Source organism: Coturnix japonica, chromosome 3, assembly GCF_001577835.2.
Source record: "Coturnix japonica isolate 7356 chromosome 3, Coturnix japonica 2.1, whole genome shotgun sequence".
Lineage (NCBI taxonomy): Eukaryota > Metazoa > Chordata > Aves > Galliformes > Phasianidae > Coturnix > Coturnix japonica.
The window spans coordinates 47,654,370-47,672,626 of NC_029518.1; the positions used below are offsets into that span (position 1 = coordinate 47,654,370).

At 41.2% G+C, this 18,257-nt stretch overlaps 1 protein-coding gene across 11 annotated transcripts in view; it reads left to right on the forward strand.

The window, feature by feature from the left end:
* The window catches only part of HIVEP2 (HIVEP zinc finger 2), a 124,740-nt gene that overhangs the window by 74,704 nt on the left and 31,779 nt on the right, over positions 1–18,257 (forward strand). The window lies entirely within an intron of this gene.

Here is an 18,257-nt window from a genome sequence, read left to right on the forward strand (position 1 = left end):
CAGGTTTCATATAAACTTTGTCTCAGGGACCGTACCCTAAAAGACAGATACTTTGTCGCAATACTGAGAATCTCCTTTAATCTTCTGTGTACTGGCACATCCTTGGTGTTCAGAGAGTTATGTTAGCCTTTGAATTTAACATGACTGACTTAAAGTAGTGAAAAGTTAGGAAAATATTTGATAATTCTTACTGGCCCTCTCTGTTTTACATTTTTTACTATTTATCTGTAGCCCCAAGAGCTAGACATGTACAGAAGACATCAGATGTCCTCATGCTATGTGATGATCTCAGAAGGTGTTTAAAGAAAATGCATAGTGTATTTTGACATAAAGCTTGCATTTTTCAGAACTGTAAGTGGGATTAGACCTATATTTCACTCTGTATGAACTGAAGGAGGGAGTGGAGGGGGTTAAATGGAAATGGGCTTAAACCTTTTCTCAAACCTGGAACTGATCCCAAATATTCTGCAGTCCACAGTGGTGCTATATGGGATATTTCTTCTTTTGGATCCACATCAAAGTTGTGTCAATCTGCATCGCTCTATTTCCCCTCCGCTGTCTCTGAGAGCTGAGATGTCTTCCCGTGTACCCTAAGATCAGAGCTGGATGAGAAGAGTATTACCAGGGAACATGCTGACAAAAGCAATTCATTATCCTCACCTGTAGAATTTACAGTGAAAGTTCAGCAGGGAAACAAACTATCCTGATGCACTCCTGTTCTCTGCTCCCAGTTTGGGAAGCTTTAATAGTGTGTGAAATTTATAAGCAGGAGTTTTGGAATACTGCAGTATGAAAAACTAGCCACGTCCCAACTCACCAGGCAAGATTTAAGTGGAAAACTGAGAACTTTGATGCCCATCCTCTAAAATGGGCTTTGAGCATAAATTCTTCAGGTTTCATTAGTGTGTAACTTAATGTTACTTCTATGCATTGGGCCCTTGTTGCTGTGGCTCTCTTGTATGCTGAAAATTCCCCACGGAATGTGTCAGCCTAGTAATGGTCTTTTTCATTTGGGACAGCTGAACTTTAGAATAGATGCTCTCAATATAAGTCAGAGAAATGCTATTGTAACTATAATACGTATCACTAACATGTGTGCTAAGGACATTAAAGCCAGCACTTAATACTGGAAGAGTAGTAAATATGTTGTGTGAGCTAATGCAAGGTTCACGTTAAGAAACTGAAGCCTATATTGCCTGCTTTATGTGTGTGAACTTGCAGTTTGATCCCACTGCTAGATGCAGGGTGATAGCAAAGCACGTTTCCCCTGAAGATAGGAGCATGCAATGCTGCCAAACCAGCAGTCCCGGGTGCCCTGCAGGGCATGATTCTTGCAGCAGAGAGCGATTGCACAAGCTATGATGTTCAGGACCAGCCGCTCTATTTTGGTTGAGAAACCTTTGAGGATGTTGGTCCTGATTCCCTACTGTCTGAAACCTTTTGCTATTTATACCTGGGTAAAGTGAATGCCTGGCGAGCATAAAATGCCACTACGCTAGTGCTAAAGGAGCTGTTATCCACTTTGCCCAAATATAAATGACTATGCAAAAGGTGAAGCAAGTTCAAGGTCTCTCTTTTTGTTATAGCATTACCCCTAGATCCTGCTGCTGGTGGCTGAGTGTGTGAACAGGAGGCTGTGCTTCAGTGGTAGTGGTTTGAGCTCAAGATGTGCAAATGCAGCGAGAAAGAACACTCATTTCTTTTCCCACTATTAGTCAGAGAGAAAAACATGTTTCTTCTTCCCTGAGTAGTGGGGCAACACATTTATTTGCTAGTTTTCTTACAGTCTGAGGTAGGAGAAAGATACTTGAAAACATCTGGCAGAGGCAGAAATGGACACTGTGACTTGCAGTCTCCCTGCGCTCAATAGTGGGTGATGTATTAACATGCCATACATTGGAAAGACACAGTCCTTGAAATCCTCTGACACTGCAAGCTACTGCTTTTAAGCTAGAACAGAGACAGATAAGGATACTGTGAAGGAGAAATTCAGCATTGCATATTGTGAAACTGATTCCTTAAAAAAATAAATTAAAAAATTGGTACTTTTGGCAGTGTTTCATTTATTGTAAATAGAATCCATATATATTCATAGATATTTTGAATAGAATATAGTGTACTGCCTTTTCTACTATCTAAGCAAATATCTTGCTGGAGTAATTTAAAAACAGATCTGTTTCATAGCCAGCAATGCACCAATTTAATAGTAGTACTGACCCGTGTTAGAGATTCTGAGCCAGATTCTGACAGCTGTAAACCTGCTGAACACAATGAAGACATTCATGAGTTTACCTAGTACGGGTAAGGACATCAGCATCTGGCTCTTTCTGAGCAGAGCTGCTTGTGAATCATTTTATGCCATGCATGCTGCTGTGGAAAGACCATTTTAAAAAGCAAGAGATGCAAATCGTATGGAATAACAGGCAACATGAAGGATCCTTCCTCTATAATACCTAGATAAATCTCCATTTATGTGCCTATCCATTTTCTTTAAATAACCCACTTTCTGTTGCAGATAGGGTGTCACAATATAATTAACACTGAACCACACCTGGTGGGATTGTTTTTATTTAACTTCTAGGACATGGATATACCTTTTCATATTCACATTTTCCTCAGTCTGAATATATCCTGAGATTACACATGCAAGGCCTATAGCTTCAATTTAAGTTTTTGAAAAGATACATGTTATCTACTGCAGTGTGCAAATCTGTGTTAGAGAGCTCTTTTGCTCATAGATACTTCGCTAAGTTTCCAAGGCTGCAAAGTTTTAGCCAGCTGGGAATTTCAGATTTGTGCTGGCAGTTATGTCCAGATGGCTGCACTCCATTTTGTACCAAGCCTTCAGCATCTCAGTGGCTGCATGTTCAGAGTTATGATGTGGACTATTCCACTTGTATTTGCCAGAAAAAATACAGGGCATTGTATGATAAGCTGTGACATGTGGTATCACTTGAAGAAGACATGAGGGATAAAGTGTGGGGAGAGAAGAGGAAAAAGGAAAAGAGTAGAACAGGAGAGGAAGGAAGACACAGCAAGAGAAGTTTGTCTGTGTAATGAATTTGGTCTGAATGGCAAATACGATCTGACTTGTGAATTTAATTGAATTTGATCCAAGAAAGACACAGCTGAGAAATCTTTTCCTAGAAGTTTGCAACGCCAAACTGTACAAATTCTTCCACTGATCGTAAAATGTTTGTGTACCGCTAAACCTGTGTAATTGGGTACAAGTGGTGTGTTGAGATATTCTACTGAAGAATAACAAAGAAAAAAAAGTCATTGGGTGTTGAATATTAGAAGAAGAAAAAGCAAATAATTTCAAGTTGGCCAATGAAACACGAGTGATAAGGACAGTTAATCATTTCTGGTGCAGCTGTTTCCTGACATTTCTGCAAAATGTTGTGGAAAAATTAATGAAGGTTCATTCAGTAATGGTTTCAAGCTTGGCTAGTGGAAAATATGACATTATTTCCATCATCAATTAAAACCAAGCAATGCTACTTTTTTTTTTCCTTTCTTTTTTTTTTTTTTTTTCCCCCTGTAGGGGAAGTGGTGTGCAGTTTGTACTGCACAGGAAATCGTAGACTTGAGAGCAGCTGTGTGGTAGCAACAGGTATGCTGAGAATATGAAGAAGAGCCTGGGCCCGTTTTACCACACGTGCTTCAGTGCAATAGAGCTCTCTCTGCTAGATACTGGAAAAGACAGCTTGCATAGCATGACGCTATCTATCTAGCATGTGGGGTATTCCTTCAGACATATGGCTGAAAATAAATGTCCTTCATGCCACTTCAGTAAAAAAGGATGTATCAGTAACATTTTCATTGTGACTGTACTTTATTACCACAGTGTTCTGAAGGTGCAACTCATTTTGGTGTAGAGACGGGATTTTTTTAAACCCATCTCAGTCATTTCACTTCAGCGTGTATCACTTTCGCAGCCATGCAGCACATCTTAGTGAGCACGTCTTGTTGCTGTGCTCCTTCTGCTCAGAGCAGCAGTAAACCTGATGTAACAGCCTGGACATTTTGCAATTTGGAGCAGTGAGGAACCTGTGGGACTCATGTGAAGTATAGACAAGGGGCTGTACAAGTGTGTGAACTCAGTGTGTAGTGTTGTATATAGCCAAGAAAGCATGCAGTTTAGAAACATGAGTGCGGCCCAAGGGCACATTCACAACGCAGATCAGCATAGCTGAAGGTCAGTGTAGCAGCTGAACAGTGGCCTGTGTCCATTCCCTCACCTCACAGCCTGCAAAGGCAGGCAGGCAGCTGCTTCTGCCCCAAGCTCATGATGTCCCAGCTCCTCCGCATAGCTCAGTGTTGGGGTTGCTGGATCACTCTTCTGTTGAATAGCTTGCATAGGCCAGAACGTAGTCAGGAATGAAGCAAGATACACTGTTGTAAGTTGTGAAGATGAGTCCAGGATTTCCACTTGAATTCACTTGTTTTTCCTTCTCCTAAAGGGATCTATATTTTATCTGGGGTTAAAAATGCATTGGTATGGAAATACAGGGTTTGTGCGGAATTATTGTAACTCACTTTAGAAGTTTAGGTGAATGACTCAGTACCTCTTTCTGAACTGCCTGCTCCAACAGATTTTTTCTTCCTCTGACTTGCTGAGATACTTCCAGCCCAGCCATAAGTATGATCTCTAGCCTGTTTGCACAGCATGATGATTCATGCTAAAGTGATTGATAAAAAATACATTGTAGTGAATGATTTATCCTTTTCTAATATCCCTCTGTAAAGAAGATTCTTACTCAGTGCTCCTGATGCAAATTTAGAAGATCCTTAGCAAGTACACTAAAAATGTTTGTCTTTCTCCTTGTAATGCTATCTATGAAATGTGTAGTCTTGGCTGACTGGTTTAGGCCACTGTAAAACAATAGTGATGGAGTTGCATCCATGATTGAGGTGTATTCATATAATAATGTAAGATTCAAGTGTAGGTTCCCTGTCTTTGTTGCAGTCAAGCTCTGAGGAGCTTTTTTTAAGGCTTCTCCATGCCTACAATCCCTTGTGTTAGTGAAAATTTTTCTGAAGTCAGTGGCAGTTACATGTATCAAAACATTAAGGATAGCTTATGCATGAGAGCTTGCATTTGATCTTGATTTGGGACATTAAAAGATCAGGCCATCAAGCATTCCTCCACATGTTTGTCTGTAATTAGGTGAGTACTGTGGCTGCAAGTCAATACGATTTTGTACTTGCAGTGAGATTGCTTGTGAGCTTTGGTATTTGCATGGGAGGAAGGGAAAGATGAGGGTTCCAGTCCATCAGTGTATCTGATGGGGGTACAGCAGATAAGAGCTGCTTTTAAACTTCCCTGCATGAGGGCTGTGCCTACAGCTATGGAGGAACTTCATGTAAAAGCAGGTTATCAATTGAAAGAGGACTTTCCATAAGAACAAGTTTTCCACTGCTAAATTTCTGTGGTGCTGATTTTTATTTTTTGCTTCTGTTTTCTCATGGAAATCTCTGAATGATCTACTTCCATTTAAGTCACCTTCATCCATGAAGATACTAAAGGAGCTGAATTGTGCTAAGGTGGTTTCAGCTGCCATTAAGTTGCATCTGTCTATTACTCCTTCTCATTTAATGGCAAATGGCAATATAGAAACTTAATGCTTTAAAAGTTCCTATTGGCAGGTGACCTTGACAGGCCTACTAGTCCCACTGTACATTGGAGTCACCCTGGCGAAAACATCTACTCATTACTAATAAAGCAATATCTTGATAAAACAGGTTAAAAAATTGAGTCTGCAGTCCCTGGGACTTGCATTGCCTGCCTGGGAGTTTGTATCTTTGCTGCTCAACATCAGTCTCCCCAAATTTTTCTATATTTTTTAACCAGTTATTTAAAATGCCTACAGTGGTTGTAAAACTCTTGGATCCACTTGAGATTAATGGGGAATGAAAAGTAAGTACATTCAAGTAACTGTAAAATTGGCTAAGGTCACACGATCAAAGTGCTTGAAGGACACCTACACAATTCTTGCTTTATTGCTCTATCTGTCCCTACAGAAGGCAGCTGGATAATAGCTAGGACGATACTGGAGATGACTGGACACCTGGTGCTGAGCATGTGGGAAGGGAGGGGAATGCTGCTGACACCAAGGTGTTCATTGAATCACACAGTGACCTCTTATGGATGAAAGTTAAAATAATAAATGCATATATCGCAAGTATTACTTTTAATTTTAAAGTAACCCTTTGAATAGCTCGTCAAGGTTTGTAATGCTGTATTCTCCTTATGGTAGTGTATCTCCAGACTTATAAGACTTTTTCTTGCTGTCCCTCATTGGTTCTTCATCCTACTTTTTATATAGACATGCTGCCAATCCTGCTGAGAGCACAGTTTGACTATATCGCACAGTGACAATCTTGCAGATTTACTGTTGGTGGCAGGTGGCATGCACAGAACACAAGTTTCTGCTGTCCTCAAAGATAGCGTGTCCCACAGAAGGAAAGTGTGCTGCATGACAGCTACTGCATGGGAGGAAGCTCTCTGTCTACGTGAGATTGGAGGCTGGCAAATGTTTCTCCACCTCATATACACAGGAAACAGCATGGCAGATGTCTGATTTTCCTTCAGGTGGTCTCCCCTGTGCTTCTCAGAAATGCATTGGAGCTATGGTTAAACATTACAGTCTAACCTTTTGCTTGCACAGGGACCAAAGAGGAGCTAAGTAACTTTAAACCATTAGGTCAGTTTTAAGGATCTCTTCCGTGGGATGAAGGGCAGTTGACTCTTAATCATGTTATATCTTCCAAATTAATGACTCAGAACAAAAGTCCCGTGCTACCCCTTCCCCCAGTAAAGCATGGTGCCAGCACAGCTAATGAAATGAGAAGTGCAAGAGACTCCTTAGCCCCTTATTCTGCATTTTTCACAGGATTCTTTTTGTTTCTCTTACCCTCTCACTCTGTGGTGTTGCCATTTTAGTTTTAATTAGGTGGCCTGAATCAGATTTCTGAGTGTCAGCCACCAGCAGCCCCATTCTCACCTGAGGTTGCTGGGTAGCATCTGCAGCCCTGAGCCCTTCTGCTTCCCCCTTCTCAGCTACCCCAGGCAGCTGGAGACAAAGGAGACAGGCCTGAATTGAAAGAAGTTGCTCCATACAGTCTGGCCTCTTATTTAAATATGTTTAAAAATGCCTTTGTCGGATAATGTATAATTCTTTAGCATTCAAGGGAAAGTCAAATATACTTTCCATATGAACAGCTAAGACTTAACTGTAGCTGAACATGATTTCAAAGACAGATGATATAATGTGACAACACCATTTCTACCTACCCCCTCACTGGGGGAAAAAAATCCAAAACGTGTCATACTTTTCACCCACTGTATAAGGTAAAATGTTCTGCAGTGGTAACTGATACTGGAGTTTTCATTCACCTGTTAGAATCTAAAGACTATGTGACAGAATGATCATGGAAGTTATTTGGACCATTCAGTTATTTAAATAACAATAATAAAAAAGCATTTAGCAAAACCTACATTGGCAACAATCAGTTGTATTTCATGGTTGCACTGCAAAAGCTACAAATGTCCTCAGTTCTAAATTTAAGATAGACAGAAATTGTTCTGCTTAGCATGTGCTAAAATTATCCAGCATACAAATACTTAGGGGAAGTGTAAAAATTAAATCCCACTTTTTAAAAGGGCAGCTTAAAGAGGAAGGAATGCAGATGTAGCAGTATTAAATAAGTGCCGTCTCAGTAAAAATTTTACCAAACACTGGGAAGAGTCATACACTTCATGTCCTTGTTATAAGATTCTCGGAGAAAACACTCCCACTCAGATAGAAATTCATTGTAAACAGCTCTCTTGCTGTTGTGGTTGGTGTACTTTTGAGGATGCAGTAGCTCTTAGAAGGAGCGGGGTGCGTTGTGTAATACTGTGACCTTATGTTGCATAGACACTTCCAGTTTTGGAATGTGAAATGTCTGAAACTGGGAGTGGGCGGACAAGAGGTGGAGCCAGGCAGGAGCCTGGGTGGCTGTGTTTCTGAGAAACTTCTGCTGGTGATTGCTGCTGTTCTGCCACGTGTATGGCCAGAGCCCCAAATATTGCTGTATCGAACCACTAAAGAAAATCGAGTTGCAAACTGACACGAAGCTACGGGGTGATATTTTGGAAGTTGAGCTTTTAAAGCTTAGTCAAAAACAAAGCTGAATTCTTTCAGACCTGAAACCACAGCCTCTCAAAATGCGTCAGAGACTCTTGATGCTGCAGCGAGGTCAGCTTCTCTCCCCCTACACCTGTGAGTCAGGACAACTCTATTAAAGGAAGCTTTTATTGGAAGTTGTCAATAGAGAGGTAGACAATATGGAGATGTTGAGGTCTCAGTGGAAAAGCGTTTGGATCCTGTACCTACATAGATGGTCACCAACAGGAAGAATACTATTCTGGAAAACAGAGGGACACTGAGGAAATACTAGTGTTTAAGCAGAGGTAGGTTCATCTGATTTCACCTTCTCTCTAATTAAAGCTAGGATTCAGAGTCCACACATGCTGGTGTTGTATCCATTTCTCATGGGGAACAGAGGCTAAATCTCATGTGGGTTAGGTATCCTCAGCGCTTACCCACCGTGCGTTCTGTATCTACATGTTGTGCTGAAAGTGACAGGAAAGTAATCTTAAAGCAGCTCAGCTGACTTTAGAGAGAAAAAAAAAAGAACAGGAAGGATTAGACAAAGTATTGGTAGGAATTTCAGAAGCATGAGCTTGATTTTCAGGTAGTATAATGCTGACACTTTTTGAAGTTGAAACTTCCTACTGTTCAATCATGCACTTAGTATTTCCTTTGCTATAGATCCAGACCTGCTCATGGGTGAGTCAACCATAATGGGGCTTAAAAATGTCAGTGAACAATGTTGTCCCGCTTATTTTAATTATCCTATAAGTTTTTTCTTGTTGTTTGTTATTGCTTCTATTAGCTGGACTGCTCTAGCAGAGTGCTAACAACTGGGACCTCTGGTTCTAGATATGATCTCCTCTTAATACTGGTGGGTGTTCCCTGCTTACACCTCCACCAAAGAAAAAATATCTTGCAGCACTGAAAAAGAACACATCTAGAACTAATTTATAGTGCCGGTAATTTTATTGCTTCCATGTGAGACTGCTAGCAGAAGGAAAGAGATCCAGCTGCAGTTATTTAACTCATGACCTGTCAGAAAAATAGGTTTTGGTTTCCAGTCCTGATGAGTACCTTGGGTGAAAGGCAGAGCATGGTCCTGACTGTGCGAAGAGCTGACCTCCCCAAACACTCAGCACAGTTGGTAGAGCTGAATTTGAGCAGTTTTCCTGACAGTATCCTACATGGAGTTTTCCACTATCTTGAGGGCTTGCATTAATACTGCTTTGATCCACTTTTCCATTTCACTAATGGAATAATTCTGTTAACTTTCCCACAAGCTGATTCAAGCTCCATTGTTTTTTGTTTTTATTATTATTATTATTATTATTATTATTATTATTATTATTATTATTATATTTTAAGTTACTCTTTTTTGCACCTTTAAATTTTCCTTTAGGCTTTTGAATCTGTGTGTATTGTATTTTATGAGCAGCCCCAGAAATGCCTTTTATCTAGAAATGTAAATAACCTCATATCTGAAGAAGTATAAACCAGATAGGTGGTGTCCCTGCCTGCCAAACGTTCTTTAGCAAACACTCAGGCAAAGAGTCCTCTCGATGCAGGTACAGCTGAACCTATATGTGAGTGTATTCATGTGTGGAGTATGAGTTTGAGTGAATAAGCTGCTTTTGCAGACTTAGTGAGGCAGGTATCTGCTTGAAATAACATTTATGTTTTCCATTCAGAACGCATTCAGTCTAACGGTGGTTGGAAAGCAAAAGAAACAGAAATACATAGTCCTTAAGTGGAAAACAATAGTTTGTCTGTATATATAATGACCAGAGAAGGGAGTGGAAAAACAGACCCAAGCACTGCAGCATGGAGGGACAGCAGGAGAGGCACAGAGTTGCACCTGGGGACCCTGCAACTGGCAAAGGAAGCTCCACTAGCTGCCACAGACCTTTTAGTGTGATTCAGCAAACTGTTTCCCCATGGGAAGAAACATAATGGTGCTTCCCATGAGATCTGCCTGAAAGCCTCCTGTCCACACCTAGCCTGAGCAGCCAGCAGGAGCTGTAACTGCTTTTGGCCTTTCTGTGGCCTTCCTCTGACAGCATCTTTGCTTTTAAGTTTTGGTGATCAGAAATAAGTGGCTGAATATTGGATCAACCATCTGTAGCAGTCCTACAATCAAATACTTCGACTTATGAGGATCTGAACAGCAGCTCCTGTAGCTTGGTGTAATGAACCAGCAGCAATTCACTGGTGCAAGCAGAGCAATTAGACTCTGCTGCAACAGTAGTGTTTATTATGCAATTTCATCCCAGGGTTTGGGGTTGTTTTAGTCAAGCACGTCTTGCTAATCCACAATTAAAACAGTATCTTCGTCTCACACTTTGAGGTTGAGAAAAAAGCTTTGGAAGATTTCAGTAACTCTTCTGATGAGCTCGGTGGAAGAACAAAATCAAAGAAGGACCTTTAGTTGCACCAGTTGGGCCATGACAGAGACAGCTGGCTTCTTCATTACAGCAAGCATGTAGGTGGCTCTTCTCGTGTTTTAAGATCTAAGAAAGGAGCTGTGACTTTCCTGACACCTTTTGTTGCAGACCGTGCAGGGCCGTGTCAGCTGTGCTGCATGCAGCACCTGCCAACAGTTGACCCTTTTCCTCTCAACCGCTTTGAATTAACAGGTTACATTTTCCTGGCAGGATCAGGAGTGAGTGGTGAAATTGCCCTGGGCTCAAGCAATTTAAAATGTGCAGTTTGTTATACTTGTTTGATTGTGGTGTCGGTGGCTCATTTTTACCCATACTTTCTGTTTGTTGTACCAGTTACCAGCAGCCTTTCTTGTTGGTTCTTATGCAGCTCTGTAGGAAGCAAAGGGAGGAGAGCTGAGTGCAATTTGGAGTATGATCGGGGTGAGATCAGTTCTTGAAACCCAAGTCAACTTAATGACGAAACCTGAGTTTTGTTAATGATACGGTGTAATTATTACTGCAGGCAGGGCAGAAACCTTCTATTTCTCATCTTTACACTTGTGAATCCTATCTGAAATGATCTAACTCCTTGGCCTTCTTGCCCCAGGCTCTGGTCTGACCAAGGGCCCAAACCCGCAGCCCCAAAAGAGCAGTGCCCACAGATCTCAATGGGGCACATGGGCCAGGAGGAGGTGTGTCATTAGCAGATCTAGTGGCTGAAAGTTAATGATAGGGGGCACCTAACAAGAAAGGGAGACACCTGCCCTTTCACCAGACAGTGGAGATGTATGTCAGTGCTCAGTGTCAGCCAGGCTAGTGTCAGTGTGCTCCTGTGTCCTAAGGTCTTCACAAGGAATAAAACATATTAGGAGCCAAGCTGCTTACCTGCTGTAATTGCCCATAAAACGTTAATCCTAACTGTTGGTAGGCAGCCTCTATCACTTGCAGCTCGGAGATGCTGGGCCTGATCAGGGAGGTGGCACAGAGCTGGGTGTGCATTCTGGGTGGGTAGATGGGAGGAAGTGGAGCTGGTGAAAGTGACGTTGCATAGGGGCAGCAGGAGGCAGCTGCGGCAGGAAGAACACCTGCGGCAGCATGCAGGGAGATGTGAGATAGCATGGCCCCTCCTCACCTCGCAGCCTCTCTTGCCACCTCTCCATAGCTCCTGTCACCTCCTCCTCTGCTCTTTGCTGGAGCATGTTGCAACAACCACCTCCATTTGCTGTCATGGCCTATGCCTGCCCTCAGTGTAAGATCAGCTGTGCTCTCATTGCTGTACGGAGACCCCAGCTCTGCAGCCCACAGTGCAGGGAGCTGCCGTGCCGTCTGCTTGCATAGGCCAAAGTAAGGGAGTTATTTACACTCAGGAAAACAACTTTCCAACACCCACAGTTCAAACATTGGCTGATGGAGAAAGTCCACAGCAGGAACTTATCAAAAAGATCACTGTATCTTGTGTTACTTCTCCTCTCTACCTTGCCTGTGTCATGACTGTTGCATGTTACACTGAAATCAGAATGTTTTCCTACCTTTGAGCATCCAGTGGGTGGGCTCTGTAATAATCCAGCAGAGCCTCAGCATGACTAAGGCAGCGGAGTAGGGAAGGAGGCGGTCTGGTGGCCCAGGAGGCCTGGGAGAGAGGTGGCCTTTGAGAGGACAGGGCCCCACCGTCCCACCAGATCTGCGTGAGCCTTCATTGCCATCTGAAGCTGCAACTCCATGCCCTGCTCCTCCTTGATCTAGGGCTGGGTTCCCTGGGTGCCAGGACTGATCCAGCTGTGAACATGGTCCTTATTTCATTTCCCGCAGGTCATTTCTGAGTTAGATTGTTTCTTGGTTTCAGATTGAATTAGGCAGTTTGTATTCTCCTTTGTACATTTTCCTCTTCTTCATCTTTAAATTAGTAAAGTACTAAAAAGGTGATGCATTTCTCTCATTTACTTTTTCTTCCCCCTCTGAATCTAGGTTCCAATCACTCTGCTTTTAGCATTATTATTTAAGAGTTCCATCATGGTCTTGAGTCTTGTCTCTTATTAATATAAACATACTGTCAGAGTATGGTTTTCAGTACTTAAACCCACTAATAATTATTTTTACATTCATATTTCCAATAATAGAGAAAAAATTACTCTTAATTTCATATGAAAATTAAATTGTCTGAAGAATAATGGCATCAACTGATTTATCTTGCATCTCCCTGTTTAGCTACTTATTTAGATAATAATATAAAAATTATATAGTTAAATAGATAAAAATTTATCTATTTAGTATCTATTATTTTGTTTATCTTGTAAAAAATCAGTGACTATTAAATTTACTGCTAAGACATAGGATTAAAAAGCAAAATGGTGATGCTGAACAAAGCATAGCTGTATCAGTGAGTATTAATCATAGCATGTCAAGAAAAGATCATGCTCTCAATTTCCCACTGGACTTAATGTTAAAAATATAATCTTATTAACTTCAATTACCATTTTTAAAAATTTTAAAAATTAGAACAAAATAAAAATTGTAATGCCAGAATAATCATTTTCATTGACTCTTGCATGTGAAGTTGGCAGTGTGTTACAGTTTTTCCTGTTGTAAATGAGAAGGATCTGGTATAAACCTGTGCATTTTTGTTTAATCCTGGCCCCATAGTGATTGATGTGAGGTCTTTGGAGCCACACAGGAAGAGTGCATAATAATGAAACAAAACCCTCATGTAAGCTCAAGCCAAAGGAGTCACAACATTAAATAGAAAAACCATAATTGTAGAAAAGACCATTTCCTTACACAGCTCAGATGGAGCAGTAGAAAGTTGGCACATACATTGCTTCCAGTACTAATGTTGCTGTAATATGCTTTAAACAGTTGCAGAAACTCTTAAGAGAGCCTTTGGGACCTGGCTTGCCTTTCCTTTGAGCTAAGCTCACATTGTGCTGAAGCATGGAGTTGCCCTAGAGTTGAGTATCGTTACTGCCTTGCTGTGGCATGTCCTATAGCCGTTAAAACTTTGTAGGCTACAGGGATCTTTGTACAGTTAGGGATGGCACTGTGAGCAAGGGCTGTGAGTGCCCAAGGTGGGCTAGGGCTGCTTCTGGGTGCATGCCTTTGAGCTCCCATCTCCACTCCTCTGCACATGCCAGCTGTTGCCCTGATGGCAAACAGGTGCCATACGAACACTGCAGAGGTGCAGTCATTAATTCCTGTAAGTACATGTCTTAGGGAATGAGAAATTCAGCTGTATGTTTGGAAGTGCTTCTTGATATTTTTTGTAAGATAATAAAATGTATCACTTGGCCAGATGGTCATTTAGACGCATGTCACTTTATTAAGCATTGTAGGAGTGCCTTAGATGGCAGTAAGTTATATTTACACCCTTTCTAATATCACCTTTGTGCTGATAAAGGGATGTAAACTGGCCTCAGAGTAGGCGAAACTTGCAGAATAGAGCTGTAAAACTGCCAGCTGCTTCTCATTAGCATGAAGGCCTACATCTCTGCCTCTAGTGGGGCACAGCCATCTCTCAAGGGCAGTGCAATTAGGCAGTGGGTCTAACATGGCATATTTCCACCTTCCTTCAGCTCCCAGAGTCTCATTTCTGGTCCTTGGAGAAGCTTTCTGTGTGCTGGGGTGAAGGAGCTGTGCCGTAAACCTGATCATTGGAATGCTTCAGATTAGAAGCAAAAATAAATAATAACCTCCCAGCTTGAATTGTAAAATACAGCTCTTATTCCTAGGTCCTTCAAGCGTTCCATCTTGCAGTGGGACTCACACGTGCTGGCATGGCCTTAGGTGGCTCAGCCATTGTGGAAGGGACAGTAGAACCTGGGGCAAGGTGGAGCTGCCTAAAGTAGTGCTGCTGCTAGGCATCAGCCTGGGTGAAACACTGCCTGTCCTATCAGTGCTGTTTTGAAGACCTGCAAGTACTTGAAAGCGTGTTTGCTCCTTCTGTTTCCTAGTCCTATTTGCTGAGTATGGATGCCGTATGAACAGGCTCTTGCCCCTCTGTTACTGTTGGGATGCAGTAGAAGTTCTACTCAATCTTTTCGCATTTAATCTTTTGTTAATCTCAGTGAAAAGGGGACAGTTTCCAAACCTGAATTCCCCCTCCACCCCCTGTCTTCTCAAGTTTCTCAAGTTATGTTTAGAAACAGGAAGCTGTTTTGCATAAAGGTAAGATTGTGTTTATAGCAAGTGAAGTTGGTGTTAGACTGGCTAAATATACCCGCACAGTCATACTCAGTGGGTAGTCCTGGCTATTTTTAGACTTTATTTTTGCCTCTCTTTATTTATTTTTTTTAGTGACACCTCCACTCTACCTTCAGTTTCTAGTGAGGCTCCGCTTCCTGAGTCTGTATGAAACTTGCAATTACAGAAGGAGTCAATCTTGTCAGGTGTCATTTATCATGCATTGCAGAGGGCTGATTTCAGCGAAGGAAGAACAAAGCTTAATAAAAAGAGAGAGAGAAGCATTCTTTTAATAATTTGCCCTTTGCAATAGCAGACCCTTATCTGATCACCCACGCTCATCTGGCTGCTGACGCTGTACTTGCTTCATTAGTACCCGCTATTTTTACACCTTTTGTGTCTTTTGAGGAACTGTGTGGGCCTGCTGGCTTGTAATGATTCACCATCTCCAAGTGAACAGGGTGTCCTCAAGTCCTGCAAGTGGGATAGGAAGAAAGAAGTGAGGGGAAAGAGTTCAGCTGGATAAGCAAGTTGGTTAATTGCCTGAGGTGACACGAGTGCCAAAATATTGCAGTTTAATTTAGTGAAAATAACTTATGTGCTTTTGGTTGGCAGCAGAAGCTTTCTGATCGAGAGCTACGTAAAGGAGCATTTACTGATTAATCCACCTTAGTGTAACTTAGTAAACACAAAGCCGTATGTGCTTGTGCATGTACTCTGTCTTCACACTGACGATATTTCCTTTTGTTTGTAGTGTACAAGTGCCATTTGAAACATCAGAAGAGTCCAAGAGACTTCAGAGTCAAATCTTTAGTTGATTTTATTTCCATTTCTGACACTGAAAAAGAGCTAAATTTGGTGGAATGGATCAAGCACCATGCAGGGGAGAACCCTGTATGGGGTCGTTTGGAGATTTCTGAAGCTGAGCGGCAGTTGCTTTCTGTTTCTACACACCAGTAGTAGTGAATGTGGCCTCCTAAAAACCCGGCTGAGCTCTCTTTTACCTGATGGCAGATTTTAAAGTTTTTGCTGTCCTTAGACTTCTGGGTAGGAGAGATTTGTTGTCACATTGTGACACTTTTGAGTACAGCAAAATGACTTTATCTTGCAGGCTTCCTTGGAGTTGTTTCAAAAGTTAGCATGAGGAGGGATACACATAGGAAACTTGGAGGAATGGATTAGACTACAAATGCCCCATAGTACTGCTCTCTTGTTTAACCTTGAGTGATATCAAGTCATGAACCTGAATAGTGTCTTTCCCAGAAAAGCTGTGGTTTTTATTGTGCTGAGACCTTACTTGAGCTGTCAGCTTGGACTGTGCCTCAAGTATCAACCTGTGCCATAACAGAGGCTTTACAAGCAGATTCAGGCAGTTTTGGTTGAAAATTTTCTCAGCAGTTTTTACTCAGGAGAGTAGCCATATTACAGAATCACAGGATCACCAAGGTTGGAAAAGACCTACAAAATCATCCAAACCAATCACCAATAGTTCTCAATGAATAGTTCTCAGTAAACAGAGTTGATATATGTTTTGTAGAAAGAAACTTAACTGCACAGAATGAAATACTGTATGTTACTACAAAACACAGCATAGTGTATGTATATTTGATTGAATTTTTAAGGGGTGTTCTTATGCAATTGGATGTCATGCATGCTGACTTTCTAAGCTTCATACAATAAAAAGAAGGAAGTACTGTAATAAATGGCCAGAGTAACTTAAAAGAGCATTTTTTATTTTTATTTTTTTCTCCTGTTAAGCGCCCTGAGTGTTTTAAGCAAAGCAGCATCCTTAAATGTGCAGCCTAGTTAATATAAGTTGTATGACCACTGCAGTGATCACAGTCTTTAGGCAGTGTTAAGTGCCTGCATTCGCTACTGTAAAATGCTTGTACTGAGTCACCAGTCAAAACTGAACATTAGGGCTGCAGGGTAGTAACTGCTGTGACACCTGTGGGATGTATGGAGCTTGGGGCTTAATATCTGATCTTAGCTGAATTTTAAAAGGCTTCATGATTGGTTGAAATGAAACTTCCACAAAGGGCCCCATTCCACTTTAGGTTCACATAACTGAGAAAAAAATCAGTCGGAGCACAGTACCAATGCTTTGTATGCATCTGTTTTTGTTTTGACATGTGGTTGACCACAGTAAATAATGACAGGTTTTAAAATAAGTTTGTATAATAAGCTTAGTGTGAGTAAAAAACAAACACCAGATCAGGTACTATAAATGTCTTCATATGTAATTCTTCTAGGGGTGAGTGCTTCCTTCAGAGTTAGTGCCTTTGCCCATTCAAATAGTGTTTGAAAGACCCCGATATTTTCATGTTAAGTGCAAGTGACTTCTCCTGACACACTGTGAAAGAAGACTTAGCTGCCTGTGAATTCTACAGCAGTTGCATAATTAGTATTGCATAACTTCTAACTGAAAAAAACACAACACTGACTTCCCAGAAAATACAGCGTTATTTTCCCTCTATGATGGAAATGCTGGGCCTGGTATTTTTTTATTTATATTTCTATTTGGCAGCAGAATAACAATTGCTTTGGCCATAAAAGTGATGCAATATTTACACAAATAGAGAGATTTTTATTTAATTTTTTTTTTTCTTGGGGAAATGTGGGGGAAACCTTTGAGACACATTAGCGGGCTCTTACCAGCACTGGGCTGCTCTCCTCAGCTGCTGCCCAAGTCTGCAATTCGTGTGTGAAAGTGAAGACACGTCAAAAAATTGCATGTAATTTCAGTTAGGAAAATTTCTGTATCTGACAACTTTATCTGAACTCTCCAGTGTCACCACACTTACCCTTCTTACTGTACATGGTGTTTTTAAATCTAGAAATCTAGAAATGACTACACAGTGCATGCGTACTGGAATCTTGCCGTTTGTATACACTTTATCTTCACAAGTGCTGTTAAATTTGTAGTCTGGTTAATCCATCCTATGTTAATTCCCCTTTCTGACTAACATGTTTTATTGTGCTGAATTAAGAATAAGGTCTTCAATCTCATTAATATTCACCAGCAAGTGCACATGCTTCATTGCAATCCGGATAGCCTCACATAGCATCACTGGTTTGTTTCTGAGCCTTTGCTTCTCATAGCATTAAGGTGTTCAGCTATCTGGGGCTTTGTAATGCCCACTTGTTTGCGTAATAGTTTGAGGGCAACAGTAGGGCAAAAGCTGCATTTCTATTCTGCACTGCAGGCCTGAAGAAAACGTTGTAATCCTACAAACAGTAATCAGAAACTGTTTCACACTTTTTCAGTGCGGCGTTGTACCCTTGTTCAATTGCTTGTGGGTTGGAAGAAAGTGAGATAGATCTGATTTTCTGCTGCTTAAGAGAGCAACCCAAGAATTATGTGCTCTTTTGTATCTCAGCACCTTTTCATTTTTGTGTAGTTAGTAAATATTGTTTATTTACTACTTATTTCATCCTTGAGTGAAATTCATTCCTGTGCAGATTAGGACCAATGAGATTATGCACTGTATCAAAGTAACTTCAGTCATCAAAATGTTGTTCA